Source organism: Saccopteryx bilineata, chromosome 9 (assembly GCF_036850765.1).
Source record: "Saccopteryx bilineata isolate mSacBil1 chromosome 9, mSacBil1_pri_phased_curated, whole genome shotgun sequence".
Classification (NCBI taxonomy): domain Eukaryota; kingdom Metazoa; phylum Chordata; class Mammalia; order Chiroptera; family Emballonuridae; genus Saccopteryx; species Saccopteryx bilineata.
The window spans coordinates 68,586,341-68,601,759 of NC_089498.1; the positions used below are offsets into that span (position 1 = coordinate 68,586,341).

Here is a 15,419-nt window from a genome sequence, read left to right on the forward strand (position 1 = left end):
CTTGGCTTGTGGTAGTGCAGTGGATAGAGCATCGACCTGGAATGCTGAGGTCGCTGGTTTGAAACCCTGGGCTTGCCCAGTCAAGGCATATATGACAAGCAACAAACAAGCAATGAACAACTAAAGTGAAGCAACTATGAGTTGATACTTCGCACTCCCCCAACTGTGTAAAAACAATAATAATAATAATAATAATAATAATAATAATAATAAATTGTTTAAAACAAAAGGAACAACTATTGAGTGAATCAGTCAACTATATAGTCTCTTGGTATCAACATCTAATGCATAATAAGATGCTAACTATTATGGTTTCCTATGGAACTGAAAAAATATTATCTGTGAATTGAATGCTAGTAAGTTCTTAGAATCTCTGATTGTTCTTAGAAACTATGATTGTAGTTTATTTTGAGTTTGTAATTGGTTTATTATTTCCCAGAGCTTTGGTATCCTACTTAAGGTGCATTAAGAATGAGTGTGTCTTTATCCATGTTTTATTCAGCATCAAATATACTACAAAGCTGGACAAATACAAGATCATTAAGTTATTCTTCCTGTTCTTGATTTTCTACTACAACTTCATGGGGCACTGTTTGACATTCCAGCAGTCTATTTGATTCAAGCATTAGTGACACTCAAATTCTTTTATACATGATTGCTTTAGAAACTAACTCTCTTACAGTGAAGTGGATGCTCTTTTAAAAAATTACTTTTAGTCCATTACTTAAGTCCAATATTTACAAATACTTTCTTTATACCATGAAAGAGCCATAAAACAGCATGGGATTTTTTTTTCTTTTTCTTTTCCTTTTTTTGGGAACATCATTTATTCAACACTCCTGTTGATAGCAGGTAAGTAATTGTGTACAGAGGCAGTGTTGCCCAGAGCTATAAAATACTTCATTGTCTTCATCACTGCAAAAAGTTTGCTTCACTAACAAACATTTTTCTAATATACCTAAGGTCTCTGTTTATTATTGTATATGTTTATACTGCTCAAATCCAAAGTATATTTATTTGTAGAGAAACCACACATTAACTGCATTCAATGAGAATAACCAATGCATCTTTGGATCACTAGTTGAAGAATATCACAAAATGTTATGAAAATGGATTCATAGCCTTGGTTTTTTTTTATAGCATTTCCTTTCATATGTCAACAGTAAAACAAATCCTTGGTTTCTATTTACATATAAAGAAATAACAGTCATATATTATTTAACTGTAGAAGGGCACTGTTCACTTAATTAATGTACACAGAAATAACTTACTTGAAAAGGTCTTTTGTTGGCTTGAAGGTCATAATGCCTCAACTTTCATATCTGACATATAATTAGCACATTTGTGAATTATTTGAAAAGGGCAAGAATTTCTATATCCCTCTTCCCACCCCAAGATCCACTCAAAAAGTGAAGTTCAGCAGTCTAATTACTTTAATATGCCTATAATAATTTTCACTGCACTAGCAGAAATTATCTACCAATAAATTTTAGCAAATATAAGGTGATGGAAAATGATTTTTATTTTGGATGATTGGTATACAACATAACCAACAGTTCAAATGCTATAGAAAATTTTACCTGAAACCTATGTACTCTTTTTTTTTTCTTTTTTCTTTTTAATATTAATATTTTTTTATTAAATTTAATGCAGTGACATTGATAAATCAGGGTACATATGTTGAGAGAAAATATCTCTAGATTATTTTGACATTTGATTGTGCTGTATACCCCTCCCCCAAAGTTAAATTGTCTTCTGTCACCTTCTATCTGGTTTTCTTTGTGCCCCTCCCCTCCCCTAACCCCTCTCTCCTTCTTCACCCCCTCCCCCAACCCCCCCGCCCCTGTTGCCATCACATTCTTGTTCATGTCTCTGAGTCTCATTTTTATGTCCCTTCTATGTATGGATTCATCTCAGTTTTTTTTCTGATTTACTTATTTCACTCCGTATAATGTTATCAAGGTCCATCCATGTTATTGTAAATGATCCGATGTCATCATTTCTTATGGCTGAGTAGTATTCCATAGTATATATGTACCAAAGTTTTTTAATCCATTCGTCCTCTGACGGACACTTGGGCTGTTTCCAGATCTTCGCTATTGTGAACAATGCTGCTACAAACATGCGGGTGCATTTCTCCTTTTCGAGCCGTTCTATGGTGTCCTTGGGGTATATTCCTAAAAGTGGGATAGCTGGGTCAAAAGGCGGTTCGATTTTCAGTTTTTTGAGGAATCTCCATACTGTTTTCCACAGTGGCTGCACCAGTCTGCATTCCCACCAGCAGTGCAGGAGGGTCCCCTTTTCTCCACATCCTCGCCAGCACTTATTCTGTGTTGAAACCTATGTACTCTTATTGATCAATATCACCCTGTTAAATTTAACTTTGTAAATATTTTTTTTTCAATTCAGCACTGTTTAAGTAAAAAAATAAAAAATTATTGATGCAATTTTTTGGTCAAGTGAAGTGAATGTTGGTTAATCATAAAGCGGAAACATTGGCAGTAAGTTCTCTGACATCTCTCACAGCAATATATTTGCTGAATTTATCTTCATGGGCAAGTAAAATAAAAGACAGGATAAACAAATGCAAGTATATCAAACTAAAAAGCTTTTGCACAGCTAAAGACAATATGAACAAAATAAAAAGACAAACCACACAATGGGAGAACATATTAGACAATATGTCTTATAAGGAGTTAATAACCAAAATTTATAAAGAACTTGTAAAACTCAACACCAGGAAAATAAACAATCCAATCAAAAATGGGCAAAAGAAATGAATAGACACTTCTCCAAAGAGGACATACAGATGGCCAATAAGCAGATAAAAAAAATATTCAACATCACTAGTCATTAGAGAAATGCAAATTAAAACTACAAAGAGATACCACCTTACACCAGTCAGAATAGCACTCATAACAAAACAACACATGATAGGTGCTGGCGAGGATGTGGAGAAAAGGAAACCCTCCTGAACTGCTGGTGGGAATGCAGACTGGTGCAGCCTCTGTGGAAAACAGTATGGAGATTCCTCAAAAAATTAAAAATGGAACTGTCTTTTGACCCAGCCATTCTACTTTTAGGAATATATCCCAGGAACACCATATCACTGATACAAAAGAAAAAATGCATCCCCATGTTTATGGCAGCATTGTTTACAGTGGCCAAGATCTGGAAACAGCCCAAGTGTCCATCAGTGGATGAGTGAATTAAAAAGCTGTGGTACATATACACAATGGAATACTATGGGGCCATGAAAAAGAAAGAAATCTTACCTTTTGCGACAACATGGATGGAACTGGAAACTATTATGTTAAGTGAAATAAAGCAGGCAGAGAAAGAAAAATATCATATACCATATGACCTCACTCATTTGATGAATCCAATAAATAATGTGAACTGAGGAACAAAATAGAGACAGAGGTGGGATCAAAGGAACCAAAGGAAAACGAATAGAGAGAAAGAGGATGATAAGATGGAATTAGAGAAGGGAAATAGATTGGTGAAATTATATACACATAACACAGTGTTATAGAGAGCAGAAAAGCAAATCCTGGAGAGAAGAAGGGGGAGGGTGTCGGGGGAGAGAGGGGCAAGGGGAATGTTGAGGGGAATATGGGGGAGGGGGATGCATTCAGGGAGACACTAAAATCTAAGTAAACACAATAAATTAAAATCAATAAAAATAAATAAATAAAATTACAAAAAAAGTACCCCAGATAGACACTCTTTTATTTATTTTTGTTTGTTTATTTATTTATTTATTTTCAATGCATCAACTCTTTTTTTCCCATTTAAAAATAAACATCCTGCCTGACCAGATGGTGGCACAGTAGATAGAGCGTCAGACTGGGATGCAGAGGGCCCAGGTTGAGACCCCGAGGTTGCCAGCTTGAGCACGGGCTCACCTGGTTTAAGCAAAGCTCACCACCTTGGACCCAAGCTCACTGTCTTGAGCAAGGGGTTACTCAGTCTGCTGAAGGCCCATGGTCAAGGCACATATGAGAAAGCAATCAATGAACAACTAAGGTGTGGCCAGGAAAAACTGATGACTGATGTTTCTCATCTCTCTCCATTCCTGTCTGTCTGTTCCTATCTATCCCTCTCTCTGACCCTCTCTCTGTCTCTATAATAACAAAACAAACAAAAAACAAAAACAAAAATAAAAATAAACATCTTGGATTACAAGATGGCAATGAAATAGGTGCATGGATGTTCCACTCATCTCCTCCTAATACCAAACTGGAGGTATAACTAAATTTATGAACAATTATCATAAAAAGCCAATATAGGGCTAGAAGAAGAGGAGGCTATAATCAAGGATTTATAGAAGAAGCCACACTGAGTCTGGTAGAAAAGAGGGAATGCAAAAAGGGCTGCTCCAAGAACGAACAGCCGCTGGGAAACTTTCCCCTGAGAGATGTAGTTCCTAAGCCTCAGGCCACGCACACAAACCTAGAGCCCCAAAGCCTAGAAGAAGTGATTGCATAGCATTTGGTGGTGAAAAGAGGAAATTGACAGGAAATCTCAGAGATGTAGTCACCACCCTCTTAAAGGTCCAATGTAGAAAATCTTGTTCACAACCACTTACAATGGGCTTCAGCAGTGGGAGGGCTGCAAGGACTAAAGATGTAAGAGAAGAGATTGAAATTGGTGAACTCGAAGAGATGCAGTGGGGGGAAAACCCTGAAACCCCTGCACTGAATCATTCTTAAATATCACAGTCACCATCTTTCTTGGGTGGATCAGTCCCGTCTTTGTGGCAGCAGCATAGGAAAAAGCAATTGCCCACTCATAAGAATCTTTCTTGACTCACCCTATGGAGATTGGGCACTGCTGAGAAGTAAGCAGCCATGGCCAGGAAGCAGGGGGCTGAAAAGACTCAGGGGGTGACAGTGATTCAGTTGTATGGCATTGAGTCCATAACCCTTTCCTGCAAATTTCTGAGAACATGACTGGTGTTTCCTTAGCACAAGGGACTCAGTAGAAACTTTCCAAACTATGGACAGAACAAATCTTTGAGTTTGACAGATCACATTCAATGGACTCCTAGTGGCCACACCCTAACAAGGTCAGTGAAAAATTCAGGACAGACTGACACTTGTGGCTATATCCACCTTTTATAATCAGAATTGCCCAAGCTTCTAGACTGATAGAGGTTTTTTCCAGGGTCTTGAGCCCCAAAAGAAGTCAGCAGACAGAAGCAGCATGAGGCAGATCTCAGGGAACCTTGGGCCTTTTGCTACTTTCCCTCAGACCCAGGGCTGATAAAATCCAGTCTAGGTTTCCAGCTTGGTCTGCTTATGTGCATCTAAGTCCAGCAATCTCTAGATTGCTCAAAGCTCTGAAAAAGTTGCTGAAAGCCAGTCTCAGGCAGTGTCTTACACTAGTTTTTACCAGGTTCCCTCCTAAAAGGACCAAAACCAACACATCCAGTGGCCATTTACAGAGAACATTGGAGTAAGACCCAACTAACCTTACTAGCAGCATATCCAAAAGAAAAGCAAGTCAGGTGCCAAACTCAGCTGAGGCAAATTCTGCTTTCTGTGGTCAACAATTTCATAGCAGTTCACACACATTGAATGAGGTAGAGCTTCACTATTAGCTGGCCCATGTCCCAGATATCCTGCCCCACTGGGCTAAAATCTACAGGGGGAAGGGAGAGGCTAAGAGCACAGAAATCCAAATTTGAGTTCCTTGGAGTCTAATGTTGGGATTGGTCAAAGTGCTTGGCCACCTTCTGGGAGGTCACAATTAGCCCCAGTAGAAGATTCTTTTACTATTTCTCCATGAGACCAGGGGCTTCCCAGATGAAAGGACTTGTGTGGAGAAGAGTGTTAATCAGCCCCACTGACCCTGAACTAGCTGCAACCTCACTGGTGAGGAATAGAATTGGAATATCCAGCACTGGCTGAGAAAAAGGCCCTGGAGTAGGGACCACTTTCCCCAAACTGAGCTCCTCCTGATCAAGAAACACCCAACATAGAGAGTCTCACTAATGTTGTCATCATGACTTAAGCTGCCATAAACTACCTTTCAAGACTCAACATACAACAAGAGGTTAAATATAATCCTCAAGAAACATTACTAGAGCAAGGAGCCCAGGTGGCCTAAAGGTTATACCACTGAGCACTTCATCCTCATAAAGATGTCTCATCAAATATAGGAGTTAGAGAAGAGCTACCTAGTACATGGACAAAATGAGAAGACAAAGAAATATAACCCAAATGAATCAACAAGAGAAATCCCCAGAAAAAGAATTAAATAAAAGTAACCAAACTACCACATGCAAAGTTTAAAATAATGGTTATTTGGGTGCTTAAGAATCTTTGTGTAAGAATGGATAATCACAATGAGAACTTAAAGAGATAGTAAGCATTAAAAAGGACATTAAAACCATGAAAAAGAATCAGTCAGAAATGACAAATACAATATCTTAAATAAAGACTGCACTAGAAGGAATCAACAGCAGGCTGAATGAAGTGGAGGATCAAATCAGCAAATAGAAGCAGAGTATAAAAAAAGAAAGAGGCTCAAACATGCTGCAGAAACTCTAAGAAACCTCTGTGACACATGAAGGAAAACAATATCTGTATTACAGGAGTTTCTGAAGAAGAAGAGAATAAACAATGGATAGAGAACTTGTTTGAAAAAATCATAGCTAAAAACTTTTCTAAATTGATAAAAGTCACACAAGGTGAAGAAGCACAGAGAATCCCATAGAAATGAACCAAAAAGGCCCATGCCAAGACACATCATATTTAAAGTGGAAAAAATAGAGAAAAAAAAAAAAGAATACTAAAGGCTGCAAGAGAAAAGCAAGTAATAACCTACAAAGGAGCCCCCATAAGGCTGACATATGATTTCTCAACAGAAACACTTCAGACCAGAAGGGATTGGCAAGGAATATTCAAAGTGATGCAAAACATACAGTCAAGACTACTCTATCCAGCAAAACTATCATTTAATATTGAAGGAGAAATAAAGAGCTTCCCAGACAAAATAAAAAGCTCAAGGAGTTCATTACTACCAAACCAGTACTGCAAGAAATGTTAAGGGGCCTGCTATAAATAGAGGAAAGGAAAAAAGAAATAAAGAGAAAGAGGATTATAGGTTTAATGAATAAAATGGCAATAAATAAGTACATATCAAAAATAACCTTTAATGTAAATGGATTAAATATTTCAATCTAAAGACATAAGGTAGCTGCATGGATAAGAAAACAAGACCTGTATATATATGCTGTCTACAAAAGAACCACTTCAGAACAAAAGATACACATAGTCTGAAAGTGAAGAGATGAAAAAATATATTCTGTGCAAATTAAAAAAAAATAACAAAAACATGGGGGTGTAATAGCCTTTAAAAAAAGGTTTTAGTAAGGGACAAAGAAGCTCACTCCATAATAATACAGGGAGCAAACTAATATGAAGATATAATCAGAGGCAGATTTAATGGTGGGAACACTGAGCATGTACTCTGGGCCCCAACTTCTGAAGGGCTTCACAAAACCCCAACTTTACACTTTTTTCTAATGACAAGTGGCCCAATATTTCCTTCTGCACCCAGGGCCTCAATCAACTTTAATCCACCTTTGGATATAACCATTATAAATATTTATGCACCCAATATAGAAGCACCTAAATATATAAAGCAGATTTTGATGGACATAAAGGACAAGATCGAAAGCAATACAATAATAGTAAGGGATTTTAATACCCCATGAGCAGAAAATCAACAAAGAAATAGTGGCCTTAAATGACACACTAGATCAACTGAATTTAATTGACACCTTCAGAATATTTTACCCCAAAGCAGAATATACATTTACTTCAAGTGCTCAAGATACATTTTCTAGGACAGACCACATGATAGGACACATAACAAGACTCGATAACTTTAAGAAGATTGAAATCACATCAGGCATCTTTTCTGACCACAATGGCATGAGACTAGATGTCAACTAGAATAGAAAAAAACATTCAAACATTCAAACACTTGGAGGTGAAATAGCAAGTTATTAAATAAAGAATGTGTCAAAAATGAGATCAAGGAAGAAAAAAAATGTCCTTGAAACAAATGACAATGAACATACAACAACTCAAAATCTATGGGACACAGCAAAAGCAGTCCTGAGAGGGAAATTCATAGCATTATGGGCATATCTTAAGAAACAAGAAAAAGTTCAAATAAACAATCTAAGCTGCACCTAAAAGAACTAGAAAAAGAACAACAAACACAGCCCACAGAAAGTAGAAGGAAATAAAGATTATAGCAAAAATAAATAAAATAAAGGCTAAAAAAATACAAAAAATTATTGAAAATAAGAGCTGGTTCTTTGAAAAAGTAAACAAGATTGAAAAACCTTTAATTAGACTCATCAAGAAAAAAAGAGAGAAGACCCAAATACATAAAATTAGAAAAGAAAGTGGAGAAGTAACAACTGACATCACAGAAATACAATGAATCGTATAAAAATACTGTGAAGAACTATATGCCAAAAAGTTGGAAAACCTGGGTGAAATGGATAAATTCCTAAAAACATACAATCTTCCAAAACTGAATCTGAAAGAATCAGAAAATCTGAGCAGACCAATTACAACAAAGGATATTGAAACAGTTATCAAAAGAACACCCAGTAAACAAAACTCCTAGACCAGATAATTTCACAGGTTAATTTTACCAATCATTCATAGAACTAACACCTATCCTTCTTAAGTAATGGCAAAAAAATTCAAGAGAAAGGAAGACTTCTATGCTCATTTTATGAGACAAGCATTATTCTAATTCAAAACCAGGTAAAGATACTACAAAGAAAGAAAACTATAGACCAATATTCCTGATGAAATTAGATGCTAAAATTGTCAACAAAATATTAGCAAACCAAATCTAGGAATAAATTAAAAAGATTATACATCATCATCAAGTGGGATTTATTCTGGGAAGGCTAGACTAGTACAATATTCACAAATCAATAAATGTGATTCATCACATAAACAAAATGAAGGATGAAAACCACGTGATCATCTCAATAGATGTAGAAAAAGCATTTGATAAAATCCATCACCCATTTATGATCAAAACTCTTAACAAAGTGAGACTACAGGGAACATACTTTAAAATAATAAAGGTCATCTATGATATGACAAACCAAAAGCCAATATTATACTCAATGGGCAAAAATTAAAAGCAATCCCCTTAAAATCAAGAACAAGACAGAGTGTCTCCTTTCACCAGTCTTATTCAACATAGTACTGGAAGTCTCAGCCACAGCAATCAGACAAGAAGAAATAAAACACACTCAAATTGGGAAAGAAGAAGTAAAACAGTCATTATTTGCTGATGCATGATAGTACACAGAGAAAACCTGAATGTCTCAACTAAAAATCTACTAGGCTTGATAAATGAACTTGGCAAAGTGGCAGGACATAAAATTAATATTCAGGAGTCAGTGGCATTTTTATACACCAATAATGAACTGTCAGAAAGAGAAATTAAGGAAACAGTTCCACTCACTATTGTAACAACAACAAAATGAAGTACCTTGGAATAAATTAAACCAAGGAAGAAAAAGAATTATACTCAGAAAATTATAAGACATTGAAAAAAGAAATTGAGGAAGACACAAACAAGTGGAAGTATATACCGTGTTTATGAATAGAAAGAAGTAACATAATTAAAATGTCCATACTACACAAAGCAACCTATAGATTTCATGAAATTACTTTTAAAATACTAATGGCATACTTCACAGATCTAGAATAAATATTCCAGAAATTTACATGGAACCAAAAGAGAACTTGAATACCCTCTGCAGTCTTACAAAAAAAAGAATAAAGTGTGAGGCACCATGCTTCCTGATACCAAGCTATTCTACAAGGCCATTGTAATCAAAACAGCTTGGTACTGTCATAAAAATAGGCATACAGATCAATGGAACAGAACGGAGAACCCAGAAATAAATCCATACCTTTATGGTCAATTAGTATTTGACAAAGAAGCAAGAGAACACATTGGAGTAAACACAGTTTCTCTAATAAATAGTGTTGGGAAAATTGGACAAGTACATGCAAAACAATGAAACTAGACCACCAATTTACAGCATTCACAAAAATAAACTCAAAATAGATAAAAGATTTAAATGTAAATCATGAAATCATAAAGAGTTTGAAAAAAAATTTAGGCAATAGATTCTGAGACAGACATCTCTCAACTCATTATTTTTGCCAATATATCTCCTCAGGCAAGTGAAATAAAAGGTAAAATAAACAAATGGGACTATATCTAACTTAAAAGCTCTTGCACAGCAAAACACACCATTAACAAAACAAAAAGAGAACCCACTAATGGGATGACATATTTACTGATACATCTTATAAGGGGTTAATAACCAAAATTTATAAAGCACTTATAAAACTCAATACCACGATGGTAAAAAATCCATAAAAAAATGGGCAAAGGGCCTGAATAGGTACTTCTCCAAAGAGGACATACAGATGGCTGAAAGGCAAATGAAAAATGTTCAAAATCACTAATCATTACAGAAATGCAAATTAAAACCACAATGAGTTATCTCCTTACATTTGTCAGAATAACTATCATCAATAAATTTACAAACAAATGTTTGCGAGTGTTGGGAGAGAAAGGAACTCTCGTGCACTGTTGTTAGAAATGCAGATTGTTGAAGTTACTGTAGAAAGCAGTATGGAGTTACCTAAAATATTAAAAATGGTACATTTACAAAATGGAATGCTACTCTGCCATAAAAATTGCAAATAAAGAAAACCTTACCTTTTGTGACAACTGAGGTGGACCTGGAAATTATTATGCTAAGTGAAATAAGTCAAGCAAAGAAAAACAAATATCACATGATCTCACTAATATATAAAATATAATGAACAGAATAAACTGAGGAATAAAATAGAAACAGAGGCAGAATCATAGGGAACAGATGGATAGCTTTCAGAGGAAAGGGGGAAGAGGAGACATAACCAAAGAAGGTGAATGGATTAGCCAAATTATATACATGTAACACATAGATACTGAAAACAGGATAGCAATAGCCAGAGTGAAAAGGTGATTGGAGGTAGGGAGAGGAGGGCAAAGAAAGTGAAACGTGTCAAAAGAGACTTTGCATGGGACATGGGAAGCACAATACAGTATGTAGAGTGTGTTATAGTGATTGGGACACTTGAAACCATGTCAACACAATAAATTAAAAATAAATATTTTTAAATTTATAAAAAAAAATAGACATCTTGTTCTGGACAATTCTTCTTCACCATGTTCATTGTAAGCAAATTTAGTGATTAATATAACATAAATATCTTCCTAAACAACAAGTTTCTGTTTATATTAGCAGATTTATCTTTTAAAATATAAATTAAAACTTGATTTTTATTAATATCTGTACTTAATTTTAAAAGATAGTATTGCAAGGTTTACACAAAAGGTAGCAACCTCTTATATCACAAAACAACACTTCTTCAAGGTTGATCTTTTTCTACTTTTTCAGCTATTCTGATGATTTGCCTCTGTATTTCCATAAAGTAATGCTTATTCAAATATGTTGGGATTTTTAGTTTTATCCTGTATTATCAGTCCATATTATTTATGTCCTATAACCACCTCCATATTATAAAAAAAAAGAAAAAGTTAAATGGCTCTAATCTTAGCACTACTGTTGCTTGGTGGTTCCATCATTTGTATTAAATAGTTTCCTTTTTTTAAATGAATTTAATAGAAAAAATAAGTTGAACTGAATTCAAATTGTTGTTAACTTCATGTGCACCTGGCCAGAAAAGAGTTAATGGGGGAAACATTGAGGGTGATTTTCTGCCTTTGTTGTTGAAACTGTGTCTCATTTTTTTTCGTTTTTAATTATTTTATTTTTTTGATTACAGTTTGCATTAACACTATTTTGTGTTAGTTTCAGGTGTGCAGCACAGCAGAAAACATTTATATAGGTTACAAAGTGTTCATCTGGTGATCTGACTGTGCACCTGGCAATAAAAACAGTTATTACAATATTGTTGATTATATTCCCTATGGCAAACTTAGGTTTCACAAAATTCCCAAGTGAATACAGCACAACTAAAACTTTCTGTTCAATTAGGGATCTTATTAATACTCAGTGTTCTTTTATTCAGACATAACTAAACTTCTCTCTACCAGAACTCTTTTATGTCAGGTTGACTTTCTGGATAAATCAAGTAGGTACTATTTCCAGATTAAGGAACATGGAGTTTTAGTGTTGCTTTATACAATGCAATTTTACAAGAGAGCTAGTGTTCTGCGACAAAACAAAAAATAATGTGATAGAAATAAAATCCTGCTACATTTCTTATTTGAGTGATTTGTGACATATTTTCCAAAGTTACATCAATGTATAAATGAAAGCCAAATTTCCTCTAATAATAATTATTCCAAAATTTGGTGGGCCTCTTTTGGCAGTCAACTACATTCTCAAGCACAGCATGAAGGCAATTTCCCCCTAGTCAAAGGAAGCAATGTGAATGTAAAATATTTTGTAAAATAGTTTGAGATATTTGGACATCTGACATCTTTTGCATATCTAATTTTGACAAGGTTTCAAAAGTCTGTGTAAAGCTTTATTATTTAAGAGGTCTTTGTGGAAAGTTTCTGCCCAATTAGGGGAATTAGAGTGTAGGGAAGTTTTCAAGATAAACAGATCTGGGTTTGAACCTAATTCCCACAATTAATAAGGTTTCTGATCATGGGGAAGATGTTAACTTCTCTAAGCCTGTTTTGTCACCTGTAAAACTAGTATTATAATATGTTCCTCACTGGGGTGTGTTGAGAACTAAAGGAGATAGTGTACAGAGATATCTTGATACCTTGTAGTCCTGACCACATATGAATTACCTTTCATCTTATCTCTCTACTAAGTGGGATTTGAAAAGAATATTCATTCTCTCAAGAAGATTTATGAATTACAACCTTAGAAGTCTAAAGAAATTTAACAAAATGTCTAATCCTAGAGTCACAAACTCAAATGTTTTTAGGACTTGGACAAGAATAAAAATATAGACTCTAGATGTAACTCAGTGGTTGGGGTGAGGTGTTGGGTCCTCACGAGTGTGCATGCCCTACCTAAAGGCATTAGAAGTCATTAAAGCCAGATGAAATAAAAGGAAAAACTGCCTTAACCAAACTAACAGTCTGTTGGCTTACTTTAGTTCATAGGTCACCAGCTGGTGACTGCTTACTTCATTCTGTACTTTTCTATTGTACAGATAGGATAAAGAAGTCAAACAGGGAGAAGAAACATCCTCAAACAAATCAGTGGCAAGGAGACTATTAATCAGGGAAATATGTGTGCTCTTTCTGCCACCCTAAATTAAAGTATTTACAGAGTTTCCTGCATAGAAATGATTGACCAGATATTTTATAGATATTGTGCTATATCTTTAGCCAGATCCAAGAAAAGCAGTGTCTAAATTACCTTAAATAACTGGAACCAAAGGTATTCAGATAAATTCACAAGTTTATTAAAAATACCGGAACACATTATTCTTTTATTTTTGTATAAGGTTAAACCAGATCATCTAAATACAAGGGTGAGCAGAAGTAGGCTTTACAGTTATTCATATGGAAAAAGATATGCAGGTTTTGCTTATAATAATACAAGAATAAACTCCCATTTTGTGTACTCACAACTGTAAACCTACTTTTGCCAAACCCTGTAATTACTAGAACTGTATCTAATAATTACAACACTTGAACAAAAACAAAATCTTTAAACGAGGACACGTTGTCATGTTATTGAGAGGGGAGTGACTTTTACTATCAGCACTCCTCTTACGAGCTTCTCTCCTTGTCACCAGTCCTCCCCTCTAATAGGTATGTCCCTTTCTAGACCCTTCAATTTTGACAAAATCTACTGCCCTATTTGGTCTGTGGAAGAATCTTGTGAGCAACAATTTCTGACTGAACTCACATTTATTACCACCCCCTTGCTGTTTGCTCTTCTCTTCCTGGTTCCTAGTTCAAGTTTTGTATGCTAATTTTATGTGCCTGTTATGCTTTCACTTGGCTAGAACATAGTTTGCTTCATTCCCTAACCTATGACCACAGGTGAGAAATTCCTTGCTTTAGAACTTGGCCTTGCAGAATCCTGCCAGATAGCCTAGTTCTTTCCCTCACTTTCCATCAAGGTCAGGGAGGTGGCCATAACTGACCCAAAAGGATGACTAACTAGTGGAAAGCTATAAAAAAGATATTGGAGAATTGGGGATTTCCTGTCACCTTCAAATCAGTCTACCATACTATAGCTTTACTTTGTTTTTCATGATTACCTTTCTCTGATCTAATAAAGACATTATATTTTAAAAGTATTGAATACAGAGTATGCTATCTTTTAACTTCTAATATTGTTTGATTGGAAATCTCAGTAGTCATCTCAGTCAGCAAGTAAAGAGCTCACTATTTGGACAGCTACTCATCATACATCAATGAGCTTGTCACTCAGGAGTTCTCATGGGGATATTAACTGTGATATGACTTCTCAAGAACATGAAAAAATTTTGATGTTTGATGATATTCCCATTGTAGCTTATTTATTTATTATTATTATTATTTTATAGGTGAAAGGAGGGCAGACAGTGAGGCAAACTCCTGCTGCATCCCAATGGGGATCCACACAGCAACCCCATCTGGGGCCCATGCTCTTGTACCGAGCTACTTTTAGCACCTGAGGCTGATGCACTCAGACCAACTGAGCTTTCCTCAGCACCAGGGCCATAATTGAACTAATTGAAGGGGAAGAGGAAAAGAAGGGGGAAGGATGGGGATAAGCAGAAAGTTGCTTCTCCTGTGTGCCCTGACTGGGAATCAGACCCCAGATGTCCATCCGGCCAGGGCCACATTTATTAATTACATACAGCTAATTATGATATAATAGGATGTCACAGTATATCTTAGCTCTGGATGGGAAAGAAAGGTCACTGTCTCATCTTCATATTTATTTCAGGTATATTGTCATGAAATTCCTGTATAAACATTTTGGGAGAAAATTTACCGTTGTGTAGGCAACCTATTCCCCCTTGTGGAAAAGTGTAAAGATACACAAGTCAAAAAGTTATTTCTTATAATCAGGTAAAATCTTTCTTTTAACAATGTCTCATAGTGGTCATAGAATCCAAAATGTCAAAATCGTTAATAATATGATTGGGCCCACAGGAAGTTTATTACCAGGAGTCCTCAGTTTGTGGGATAAATTAAATGATGACCATAATAGAATTAATAGAATCACCAGTAAATAGCTTTTAAAAAGAAAAGACTATGGTCCTTCTGCCAAAATATTCTAATATATTAAGTCTGAGTAGAAGTTAGGAGGGGTGTAAGGTATGTAATTTGATTTTTAAACGTTCCTGAAGTGATTCTGATACTCCCATTTC

General features: G+C 35.4%; 1 protein-coding gene across 3 annotated transcripts in view; it reads right to left on the reverse strand.

Moving 5' to 3' along the window:
* The window catches only part of CTNNA3 (catenin alpha 3), a 2,095,157-nt gene that overhangs the window by 880,271 nt on the left and 1,199,467 nt on the right, over positions 1-15,419 (reverse strand). The window lies entirely within an intron of this gene.